Source organism: Polyergus mexicanus, unplaced genomic scaffold, assembly GCF_030449975.1.
Source record: "Polyergus mexicanus isolate NDT 795.1 unplaced genomic scaffold, iyPolMexi1.0 SCAF_11, whole genome shotgun sequence".
In the NCBI taxonomy this organism is placed as follows: domain Eukaryota; kingdom Metazoa; phylum Arthropoda; class Insecta; order Hymenoptera; family Formicidae; genus Polyergus; species Polyergus mexicanus.
The window spans coordinates 6,614,058-6,627,223 of NW_027223331.1; the positions used below are offsets into that span (position 1 = coordinate 6,614,058).

General features: G+C 38.7%; 1 protein-coding gene across 2 annotated transcripts in view; it reads left to right on the forward strand.

Annotated features, from left to right (window-relative positions):
• The window catches only part of So (sine oculis), a 48,758-nt gene that overhangs the window by 32,158 nt on the left and 3,434 nt on the right, over positions 1-13,166 (forward strand). The window contains exon 6 of one of the 2 annotated variants that reach the window (XR_011447581.1): positions 1,903-2,704. The exons of the other annotated variant lie outside the window; for it this stretch is intronic. The gene's annotated coding sequence lies outside the window, so the exon portion shown is untranslated. Of the gene's footprint in view, positions 1-1,902; positions 2,705-13,166 lie in introns of those variants that run through there. 2 annotated transcript variants of the gene reach the window in all.

The following is a 13,166-nucleotide window of genomic DNA, read 5'->3' on the forward strand; positions in this document are numbered from 1 at the left end:
CTCTCCAGTTTTCATTCGTGTATTTTAGCGGACAAACCTAACGTTGCACAACTAACTAAGACGAATTGCCGAGAATGAATATGTGAACGTCGTTATCCATGAGCGTGTGTATATGTGTATCAATGAGCTGTATGTGTAAGTGTGTGTATGCGTGTGTAAACGCGAGAGAAAATGGAAAGGGAGAGGAGATATGATGCGTAAGTAGATATAAGTTAAGAGATCACGATGTACGATCGAACTGTAATCGAGTAAAGTTGATGTTATTTAAAGTAATAAGAGATGCAAATGTTATCTGCGTTTATCACGCACACACGTCCTCTTACAATATCCTATATCTTTTGCTTAGATACTGCCGAGTATTGGAAGGGGTAAGTAGCGCACGTCGCGATATTGCTTTTGATCTAAAAAAAGAATAACGAGACTGATCGCAGGACAATAAGTTCTAATTAACAAAGTCTAAGTATAAATCTCAATACTTTTATAAGAAGCGGCGATAAAAATAAATTTATAATGTGTTTCGAAAACGAAAACCACACGATATTTGAATATTTACGTCTACGTTCGAGTTAATACTTTTCCACTTATCTATCGTGTCAAAAAATTTACGTTTACATATATATATTTTCACCCATGCACATTCAAAACATACTCACTACGTCTACTAAATCGTACTCATTTTCACGCAATCATATCCTTTCGAAAATCATGCGTGTAATCGAAGAGGTTGTTACTACTTCATCAATTTCCAAAAATCTTGAATTTAATACGCCAATATAGTTGATAAAATGAATGAAAATTGGGATTCGAATCTACATTCGCTGAATTTATTTTTTCGCGATGGATAAATATAGAGATAAATTTTCGCTCATCCTACAGCGAGGAGATGAAAATTTCATCGGAATTATACTGATTTAAATTACTAACGAAGAATCGAAACAATAGTCGCGATATAACGCAATGATATCGAATAAAAATCTTTCCCAAGATTATGTTTTTTTCGTGATCGGCGCAATCCGTAACGAGAATCGTAACGCGGACAGGAGTACGATGTGAAAAAGGCAAGTGTCTGGATCGTTTTCCCCTCGCTGTTGGCGCAGCGCGCTAACAAGTAGCCATTGTGAGTTTCGTGTCAAGATGCTACTTGACAGTATACTCTCTCTTTCTCTTTCTCTCTCTCTCTTCGCGGACCCTCTTCAGCAGGGGCCCACACTCGCCCCCGTTCCATCACGCCACGCAACCGGCGTATGCCGCGCATACAAACACGTATATACACATATGCACGCACATACATACGATATATCTCTGTGGGGTCCGTGCTTAACTTTACGATCTCTCCGAAAATCCCTTCGGAGGGATTTAGGGCCCCGTCGCGCGCGGCTAATAGAACCGAAATTATAACAGGCCGATGAGCATGCGTCGACTGCTCTTATTCCGCCTCGCTGACGGATTCAGAAAAACCGTAAGGGAAGCCGAATGAGAAATCAACGCAAGGAAATCGTGAAGAATTTCATTCCGTTGAATGTCTTATTTACGATCTTTTTCTAAACGACAATTGAATTTTGTAAGAATAAATATACACATTGTATATGGGATTTCTAATATACTCTTATTATATATATATATATGCTGTAAAAATAATATTTAATGAAAGGGTTGAATTTTTTCCAGCAAAATAATTTTGCTCTCGCATATTTTTTTATAACGCAAATTTCTTCGTTACACGTAATGTGTATTTATTACTTTAATTTTTATCGTTCATGAAATTACTTTTGTAGGCACATATATATTTATATCTGTTTCTTATCATGATTGTTAGGTGAAATATGACTCGGAAAAAATTAGGAATGTTAATTAAATTTGTAAAAATTTAATTTCTGAGCGAAACGTCAATATACGTTGCAGCTTAGCGTTCCGATGAATTTCATCGAACTCGGGCTGCGATCATCTCCACGATAAGGAAGAAATCGAACACAAAGAGACGTCCGGTCACGTGGAGAAGCCAGATGCTCTCTTTCAGGATCGAAGAGGATATTATCTGAACTACGCTGGTAAATATCGGTACAAAAAGGAGGGCGAAGATCTTATCTGTCTCATCGCGATCGTTTGATAGACCTAATACCGAGCCGAAGGACGGTCGTTTTGAAATAATTACCAGTTCATATCCGTAGCGCCGATCTTTCCGGATTCATTCAGATATATTGTAAGATCAAAGGACGATGTTCTCTTCTTCGCCGCTATTTTTTTGTTTTGCGAAAAAAATACCGTTATAGAAAAATTGAATCTGTCGTAACGACTATTACAGATTGTATATCGTGTTTCTTTTTCTTTTTCTATAAAATAATTCGTTTTAAAAAATATCTTAGAAATTATGAGCAATATTAAATTATTAAATTACGTATATATAGTTGAAAAGTTGTCAGGCCCACACTTGAGAAGGCGCGAAGCTTGTGATATATCCAGACATATCTTCTTTGTCTTTGTATGGCACATCCCCGTTAGAGCGAAAATAATAAGTTTTATACTATTACAATGCGATCGGTAATGACGGTGCATTCAGGCACGAAGAGAACTGCAACGCACCACCGGCCTTTCTTCACATCTGCTCAATTGCAACAATGGGTGTGCGATACGCCACCCCACAAAGTTCCGAGCAGTATGCGATGATGTTCCCGGAACATCAAGTCCGAGTCGGAGAAAGATTCTACTCGCATTTATGTAACAAATCACAGGCTGTTTTTTTTTTGCAATTTTGTCTTTTTATGTCATTCGATAAAATTATTTTTGTTTTTAGAGCGACTGAGAGCTATTATAGAAAGAATTGTTCTCTCATAGTTTTTGAAAGTGCTTTATAATATAAATAGAATTATAAGACAATACATTTTTATTGCCTAATGATTTTTATTCCCTAAGATTACAAGCACACAAACAGATAATTTATAAAAATATATATATATATATATATATATTAAATCATAATAATTCTTTAAAAAATAATCTATTCGTAAACGTTTATGGATGAAAAATCTTGCTTGTGTAATCAATGATGAAAAATTCTTCCTTTTATGTACAATTCTTCGTACAAGTTTCTCTTACATGACAGAAAAAAACAAGTTTCGATTTAACGGGATATTTTTCGTACGAGCGCGAGATCGAATTTGTGAGGATCATTGACGCCGCGTATAAATCCATTAAATCCGCCACTTATGGGCGATCGATGTAAATTACGACGTTGGCTAACGCGCTTGTAGGCGAACTTAGACAGGCGCCTCGAAGACGAGCGGTGGAGCGATTTCAAAGGAGGACGGGGGGAGGGAAATATTTATGGGCAGACCGACTGAAATTAATTTATGCAGCCGCATAGGCTGCCACGTAATTTATTCGCGGGCCTCGCGACGATCACTCACTCTCCTTCGCGGGCTTTTGTGTGTAAGGAAATCCCGGGCCATTAGAAACGGGCACGAAGAGCGTCCGCGTGTCGATCCCTCTTCGGGCCCCTCTTCCGAGTCTCGCTGCTCGATCGAGTTCGTTGTTTCGCGAGCACGATTCTGCCGAGATCGGCCGGCGATGTCCCGGAAAACGAACAACTCCCATCTGGTTGGGGAAGTAAGAGGTCTTCGAATGTTGCGTCTTAATATCACACTTTAATCTATAATGCAGGATCTCTGTTAGATATTAGAAAATATTTTCTTGATGTCGTATCGATTTTTTATGTTATCTACGTTTATATTATTATTATTATTATTATTATTATTATTATTATTATTGGTATAATATATGAAAATAATATTATTTTTTATAGTCCGCTTTATAATTTTGCAAAAAAGGAAAATTATACTGTTAAAACAAGTAGAACCACGTAATAATATTTAGCTGTTTATGTCTTTACAGTTTATAATATGAGTATTTGTGGACCGATAGATTCTTAATTTTTAAATGTAATTTTGAAAATTTTAAAAAGATCTTTGGAATCGAGTTAATAGTGCGTCGCGAGACGTGTCGCGCATTCACAACGACGGCGATGCGGTCGCGTTTTCATCATCGGGGCGAGAGATCCAGGAAGGATTCGCAAGTAGCGCGCGGCTGAAACAAGAGGGATCGCGTCTCGAGGAAGAGCCGAGGCGAGGATCTCGCGGTGAGATCTGCGGTGCACCCGCGTTATGATTTGTGGGCATCCAGATCGTGATCCTGTCCTGGCCGGCCCGGTTGGGTAGAGTGAAGTAGAATAGAGAGAGGGCACCCACGCTTTCCGAGAACCGTCCGCGTGGCGCGTCCGCGACCGGCGCGAGGAAGGAAGAGCGTAAGATCCGCCCGGGAGAGATCAGACGGTCCCGATTACGCCGAGGGTGTAATGGACAGACTAATTTGTGAAATTTAAATTCCGTCCCCGACGTTTTGCCGCGAGGCGAGATTAGGCGGAGGCCGGTATCGCGGGATGAGAAAGGTGGCCCCGGGGAGGGAAGAGAGCGAGATAAATCGCGGCGTTCTTTCCTCGGGGGGGAGGGGGAGGCCGATGGCGGATCTTTCTGGAAAATCGTAGGTGGATAGGTACTTCGTGTCGCGATACGTTTCATGGGTGGCGTAGAGATGCAGATGTACGTGCGCATCGCGAAAAAAATTCCCGGTGAGATTGAAATCGGGTTGGTAAGAAAGACTTGTGAAAAACGCGTTAAGCCTTAGACGCTTTCGGAAAATAATTCGCGGTAAGATTAAAACCGGTTAACAAAAATCTGGAGAGGAAAACATTTTTATTTTTTATTGTTTAGAAAGCGCATTATTTGGGATAAAGAAGTTTGTGCGGTAGTTGCACAAATTCCGAGATACTCGCTAGTCTCTTTCTTTAACTTATTCTGCTAAGCAGTGTTTTTTGTAACAGTGTAACTTTTCGTTAAAGAATGTATATTATTTGCGAATCTTCACATGATCATATTTTTCATATCATCAAATATTATAGTCATTTATTTAAAGTATTAATTTCTATTACGCGCAAAAGAGTGTTATATAAAATTTAAAATTTTCCAAATTCTGTAAATTCATTTGTTCATCCGTAGACGTTCTTTATTCAAAGTAGCGATATTTTTTTTCTGTTACTTCAATGACAAAGAAATATATTTAGCTCTACTCTAAAAGTACAAACGTTTGCGAAAGTTTCATCGAGAGAAAACGAAGGTACAGGAAGACAAAGACGGAGAGATAATGAGCAAGATGTTTAAGCGGTGGCGGATTAAAGGCAGCTTCTCGCTGTACGGTGAGATGCGGGAGGGAGGAAGAGAAGAGGGGAGGGGGGGAGAGAAGCCTATTGTCGGACCACATAATACGGTTATGATTTAGTTTGGGACGTGAGGATACGAGCGAACGAATGAACGAACAGACCGAGGGGGCCTGACTAGGTGGACGAAGGGAGGGGGCAGGGGGGAGGGGAAGAAGGCCATTGGTGTCAGATTACGCCGGGGCCCGGGCCCCGTCTGGAACATCCACACGTCCGCGTAAGGACTCACACGCAATACCGGGCCCCCCCCCCCCCCTTAAGCGTACATATGCGTGTTCTCTGCATTTTTTTCTCCAGAAGGATTGTCCCCGCTTTCCTCGCTCCCCTTCTCATCTCCTTTCCCCTCTCTCTCTCTCTCTCTCTCTCTCGTGTATCTCGGACACTTTTTATTTTATTTAATTAAAGTGTGTTTTGATTGCTGCGTGCAATTGTCGAAGAGGATATCGATCAGATACAGTCGTAAAGTACGAAGATATAGAAAAGAATGCACAAAGTTATCAGAAAATTATAATCGTTTGATCCATTCATCATTTTATGCATAGGATATACATATACTTTTGTTTAATTACTTATTGTATGATGTAATATTTTTAACACTCCCTTTATATTCGAAAATCTAAATTAGTTTTCATATCGTGATAAGATAGCAGTTATAATTTCATAATATGAATCGATATTTTTTTTTATAGATTCACGAGAGGATAAGGAGACAAAAGATAAACAAAAAGGCTGTAATAAAGCATCTGTAATTTATGAAAAATTTAAGACGTAATCTTTCGACTGTTGTCGAAAACATTACATCTCTTTTTTTTTTTTGCGATAGATAAATTATTCTCCAAAAATTCTAAATCTTATTCTATATATCATTTATAGATATAAATCAATATTTATAATACATAAGATAATAGAGGGGGAAAAAAAAAAAAAGTTTTCAACAACTATGTTAGATTAATAATCTTTCGTCGATGATCAATATATGCATCATAATTTATAATACATTTATCAAAGAACTCTGTTTCTCGCCGGAGCGTCAACAATCGTCCGAACATCTTGGACTTTTGTATTACAAAAGGGGCGATCTCCGCCATCTTTCGGCGGCGGTTCTTTCTCCATCGCGAACTCGGACGCGGTTTCTGCGAATTCGCGAATTATGAATATGATTATCTCGGACGTGCTCTTGACGGGAAGCCAGACCTGTCCCGGAGGTGTCACCTTACACCCTTTCCCGCCCTCGCATCGGATCCTAACTTGGCGCCCCGACACATTGCCTGCCCCCTCCCCCCCCCCCCCCCGTAACCGAATCTCGCGAATAATTGGACCTCTTTCCTATCGCGAAAACGTCGATGAAAAATAATAATGCTGCTGTCGATTTTACAGTTATCGAAGGAATCTCAGACGCTTCGTAGATTAGAAATTTAAAATCCAGTATATAATTTCATTAAACACAGATATCGATACAAGAATTATTTCTTTTTTTCTTTCGTTCGTAAAAAAATGATGATTAATACAAAGAGAAATATTCTTTTTGTAACGTATCGATATAAAAATTATTTTATGTTAAGAAGATTATATGTACCGGTTCCGCTCGATTCTTGTGCCGTAGATCCGCGCGAAAACCAGTTCCACCCTCTTATTTATTCCCTTACAACGAAATGGAGACGACAGCCCACTAAACATATGTCGAACATCTCGGGAACCCTCTGTACAATGACACCCCGAATTTTTGTGTTCGACGATTGGCCGGGCGATTCGTCCAATAGAGTTCGCCCGTAGACAACTCTTGGGGATTGACAGCTTCCATGGGGTCGGAGTCTATAGGATTAGGCCACGCGGTGACGCAAACGTAATGTCATTACGACAAATTGCGATCCTCCTGTGGGATAAACGGCAAAGCCGGTTGGAATATATCGGATGAATTAATAGGATATCTCTTATAGAACGCACGAACGCATCGGCGTGCCGCACAAACATGGGGAAAAACACGGAGATCCCATAATGTTGGCTGTTAATTGAATGATCATTAAAATTAAATTTTTGAATTAATTTTATCATTTTTATATCAATCTTTTTATTATCTTTTAATCATTTTTAATTCAAAATTTTTTATGCTTTTTTATAGAATTAATTCATATGTAACATGTTATGTAAATATTTATAGAAAAATACAATATGTAGTTGATATTCTCGTTTTGCTTCTTGATTTTACCCTAATTTAACAAAAATATTATGTTTATATTTATGCCATTATATATGTTTATATCATTACAGCAACGATAATTAGTTCAATCGAAATTTGTAATTTTATAAACATATGTTTGAGAATGAAAAGATATTAAAAATATTAATTTTTGCGTTAGTCGAATTAAGGTAATTGAATAACGAGCATCAAATGCATATATGTATATCTCGATGTTTAAAATAAACATAGTAAACTCTCTCTCTCTCTTTCAGCATCTTATATAATAATATTATTTTAAACCATTCCAGCACTCGACGAGACCTAAAATTGATAAGAGAATGGGAAGAAGGGAGTACGCGTTTCGGGCGCTCATCCCGCTCTCCGGGGGTTGCTAAGAGAGTTGGCGTTAGCTACGATATAGGACTCTTACCCTTATCCGCCATCTGTATACAACGGGGTGTTGGAATTCGATTCATAAACGTCAAACGCGACTGTTTACGCTGTTTGCACCTCCATTGTCGCCCTTCGATTTCAGGATACCGACCTGCCGATCGTTCCGCACCCCGGGACACAATAAATACATCCATCTCCGCATGGTATAATGCGCGAAAGAAGGGGCCCGCGCGATCGGGCGGCTCTCTCGCGTATCTCCGATACGATCGGTAGTTACTTAGCACTTCCACGATGCTCGATGGTTCGATTCTTATCGAACTGGCCCTCGTTGAATTTATCGCGGGCCCCTGCGGAAAAGAGGCTGACGGCCCATCTGCATCTTCTCCTCCTCAACACGATCTACTTTTCTTTCTTATTTTTTTTTATATCTCTTTGCGATACTTGCAGAAACGGTAATATCGCGGAAAAGATTACATTATCTCACTTCGGACGAATATAATGGCAGGTAATTAATTTTAATTTTGACATTAATATTTTTTATCGAACGCGTGAGAGTAAATAATAAACGCGATAATCATATATTGTGTAATAGTATTTTTTAATAGGTTTTTTTGTGTGCCTCAATATAGGAAAAGTATGAAAAAATATTGATAATTTGTGCCATATAAAGATGATAATAATTTTTCTCTCTATAAATTAGCTGATTTTTTAAATAATTATACAATACGCGAATTATTTTAAGATAATCTTATACCTTAAGTATTTACTGTATATTAAAACAAAATTAATTATCTATTTCTGTATTAAATTAATCTTAATATGAAATAAAATTTTTGCCAAGTATTTAAGTCAAAAAACTTGAAGTAGACTTTAAGTGACGCACGTTCTCCAATTTTGAAAGTCATATTGGGGCAAACGGGAACTACGACGAAATGATTCATTCAGAAATGTCAGTCAAGGAATGCTCTTCTACAAGGAATTACACGCGTGTGCACACGTATACGATACTCGTGCGGCATGACCTACCCCATTGAGAGAATCGTGTTTCAATACAGAAACCGAAAACCATATCATTACGTAGAAGCTCCGTTTCGCGCGGGTGTTGCATTGTCAAGAACTGCATGTCGTTTCAGCGGCCGATTCAAGTGTTTAGCAATTGGCAAATTGTTTCCAGGATATAAAAGGAGAGAGGGAGAGAAAGTTATCATTTTACACTCATTTTGTAGAGGATGGACTTTCATTAAATCCTTTTCCTATTCGCACAATAGTAATAATGCAAGATACTGCTACGTTTAACCGATAGAAGCGAACACATATTTTGATTATTCTTTTAGGAATATTGATTCCGACATCTCCAGAAAATTGCGGCGCCTCAGGATCTCTAGAACCCTCTTCGAATTCCCTCTTCTATTTACATACATAAATATCTGCTTATATAAGAATTTTAATATTCCTAAACATGGTATAAATATTATAAGATTCTACTCACGAATTCAAAGAAGGCTATTATATTCATTATACAATATAATGTAAACACATATAGAAGAAAATATCCTTCTTAATCGGTATAATTTGTCGCGATTGAAAAACTAATGATTGGGATCGCTGGATTATCGTAGAAATTGATTTTTCGTTGTCGCGAGCGATTCGAGAATTTCTGTTACAGATTTACTAGCGAATACAAAGATTAAGGCGCGATTTGTAACACGAGTGAATTTTCGCTATGCGATATGGGCGCTAAGCTCGGTCGTAAATATCTGACGAAACATACGGAGGAAGTGAAGTCTCGCGCAGAGGGTTGGCGACAAGTTAAAGTATTAAGTAGCCCGTGCGTCGCCGCGTCCGCTGTCAGTCTCCGCTCTAATTAATCGTAATTGACGGCCGCGCGAAGCCTCGCACGCATTGCCTCCTCCTCGTCACAACGCTGCATAATCATCCACGGCGGGCTCTTCCGTTGCACGCAGAAATCTGTCGATGGAAGTTCATCTGCGCTCGCGCTTGCACTTGGCCGAGAAGTGTAGATGCTATTTCGTTTAAACGAAGAGCGTCTCGTCTGGTCACAATATTTTTGCGAACTTAAGATGCATATCGATAAGCTACTATAACGTGTGTTTCCGAAAAATGCGAAACACATGTATTTCAGGATTTAGATATTTTTCAGTAACTTTTAAGATTTTTATCTTTAAGAGATATTTGTGTGTGTGTCTGAGATCTGCTTTGTCTGCGCCAAAAATTCAAGAATATAAATTTCTTCTCTCAGACTTTTATATACGTTTCGAGTCGAGTCTAATTTATTAAAATGAAAACAGAGAAAATGTTAAAGAAAATTCGTAATGCACTTCCATTATTTGTAGCATCGTATTTCGATGTTTGCTTGCAACGATAATGAACATTATCCCGTTTACGTAGCATATGTAACTAGATAGATAATTACGAGTATAAGGTATCGGTTAATGACTGTGATCGTGTTCGCGGTGCGCAAACAAAATCGGTTAATTATAATAATGATAAAAACACGTGCTGTACGCGCTCGAAGCGTGCCATTTAACTGCGTCGGTTATGAACGAGAGAAAGAGAAAGAGCCTCGTACCAAGCCAATCTTTATACAACTTGACTTACGAATTCGATTAAAAATATTCTATTGTCCTAATAACTCGAATAAGTAGCAAAATAGATTGACGTGCGCGAAGACGAAACAGGAGTTGCGCAACTTGTCGAGCAATTTGCATGATTAAGTTCACCCATTTTTTTTTTCTCTCCTGCTTCGGCCTGTCCGCGTACCAGATACTGGATTCTCACGGTACGCCAATTGGAGTCAACTCATCTAAATACCCGGGCTACCCGGCCGCCGCTATTACGGGACGCACGAGAGGAGGCCCATTATGTAACCGACGTGGACAATGTTGTCCCGCATTCGCCAATTGGCCAAACGTCGCGAATCTTTTTCAACGAATGTCCTACTTTAGAATTATGAATGAGAGCCTCGTAAAGGCGAACGCTAAACTTATCGTGATCCCGTATCGTATACCATACTTATCCATATTGTTATTATAGATAAATTATAATGAGATAGACAGTTTTAACGTAATACACATAGCTTAAAATGAATTAATATTAATTAATAATTTTAGATGTAGCTAAAAAAATTTCCTGTTATTTAAAAAAAAATTAAATTCTCTCTTGGATTAAATTCTAAATATTTTATATATATAGATATAGATAGATTATAAAAAGTAGATAAGATCAATAAAATCGACACAAATGAAAATTATTACGAGAGACGCGATTGAAATGTCGATGGAAATTTATTGCCTAATAAAGAAGAAAAGGAGCATCATTGCCAGAGTACGTGGAAAATTTTGAGATTTAACGCGCAGCGATGATTCTTCTCGTAATAATCTCCACCTCACTAATAAAGCCATTGTCTAGGTCCGGTTAGGCACGTCTAAAAGCCTAATGACTGTTTCCTAGAGAGACGCGCCAGTCCGAATACAGAGCGAATTAGAATAATTCGTTCCGTCTGGCTGCGTCACTATGCCTATGTATCGCGTAAGATCGTCGTCGTCGTCTTCTGTCGATTAAATTCCTCCCATTGTATATAAACGTAATTTTCTATCCTAATATTCATGACGATGCAGGTAACTCATTTTACGCTCCGAAAAAGATGTACTTGCCATTTCAAAATTGAAACCGTGAAGTGCAAGATCGCGCTATATTTCACGCTTTACGAATCGTTGGTCACAGGATGTACGTTTCACTAGAATCGAATTTTATCGTCAATCGCGTTTTACAAGCGTGTCTCATCCGTATCAAAGAAAGGCTAAATTATAACAACGTTAACGAAAGAAAATGCCTACAAAAAAATTTTTGCAACTTTGAGGACCGTATAATTTTGTTTTGCATCTTACGATTTCAAATGTCACTTATTCATTTCAATTATTCAACGAATAATTTTCGATTATATATTAGTGTAGCTATCAGTAATAATATAACGTAAAAATGATGCTTTATTATTAACAATGTATTTAACAATGCGATTCCAAAATAAATTTATGCAGATGTGGATGATGATATCGAAACGATTGCGTCGCGAAAATACTATATGAAGAAAAAGAGAGAGAGAGAGAGCGGATTTTGATCTATGTGAAATATGAATTTCTGTAGGAAGAAGAGCGTTATAGGCTTCCGAAAGATCGGAACAGAGTCATCCCGACAGAAAAATTTCTATCCGATGCCCAAGCCAGAAGGAAATCGTTCTTTCTACGTTGGCGCAATTTGCCATGTAAATTCGATCGTAACATGATTACACGCCTTGGTAAACTATAACCGGGCTCGTCGCCGCCGTCGATTGTCGAAGATAGACGTCGTTCCGTCTTGATTGATCTTTCGATACGCATGTAGATATAGATCCTACCGAAGATCGTGCCAGATGGCATATGGGACGGGACGAGGCTATTATGCGGTCGTCCGAGAATCTGTAATGAAATTATAAATTAAAAAGAGAGAGAGAGAGAGGGAGATGGTCTACCAGCTCGATCTGAATTTTCCTGGAATTTCTCGACCGCCTTACGTAGCTATATACGAAGAGCTCTGATAATGAATAATCTTCTCTTGCATGATTGCTAAAGAGAAAATTGTAAAAATCATGTGGATGAATATTAGTTTAATTTAATGTCGCAGAGAGTTTGTAGCGAAGAAGTATAGTATTTAAAGCGTACTACTTTTGCGTAAATTTATGTCCGGATTCAAAAAATTCACTACACAAAATTACTTCTAAAGATCTGCTTCTCATTATATCTATGATTGCAAACCTCATTATATCTGTAACTAAATAATCTAAAATAAAAATTAAAGAGAGAAAGAAAAAAGAAGAGGAAACTGTAAAATTTCCTCAGAGGCAGAAAATCAAATGAATCTCGATTCTTAACTTCAACGTCCTTATGATGCATTGTCACCTCGGGTCACTGGGTTTAACGTTTAAAAGCAAGCGCGCGCGCGCGTAACCCAACGAAGAGTGACATTGTATCGCGATCAAATGTAATAAAAAAAAATCGCCCCGTTATATCGGTTGTCACATGTCGCGGATAAAAAGTGTCGGCGCCGTAGGAGAGAGAGGAGGACTCGCGTACACACAAAAGTCCGACACGCATTGCGAGCAAGGCGTATACGCGTAGCTCGTGTTCGGTCACCCGTTAAGAAGGAAGCTCTCGAGGGGCCCCGATGTCCAAGATAAGGCGAACGTCCCCTCACGCCATAATTCGGGGACCAGCGGCCCCCTCACGTAATCCACGGGTACGTCGCGACGAATTTATTCGCCTGCCCAATGAG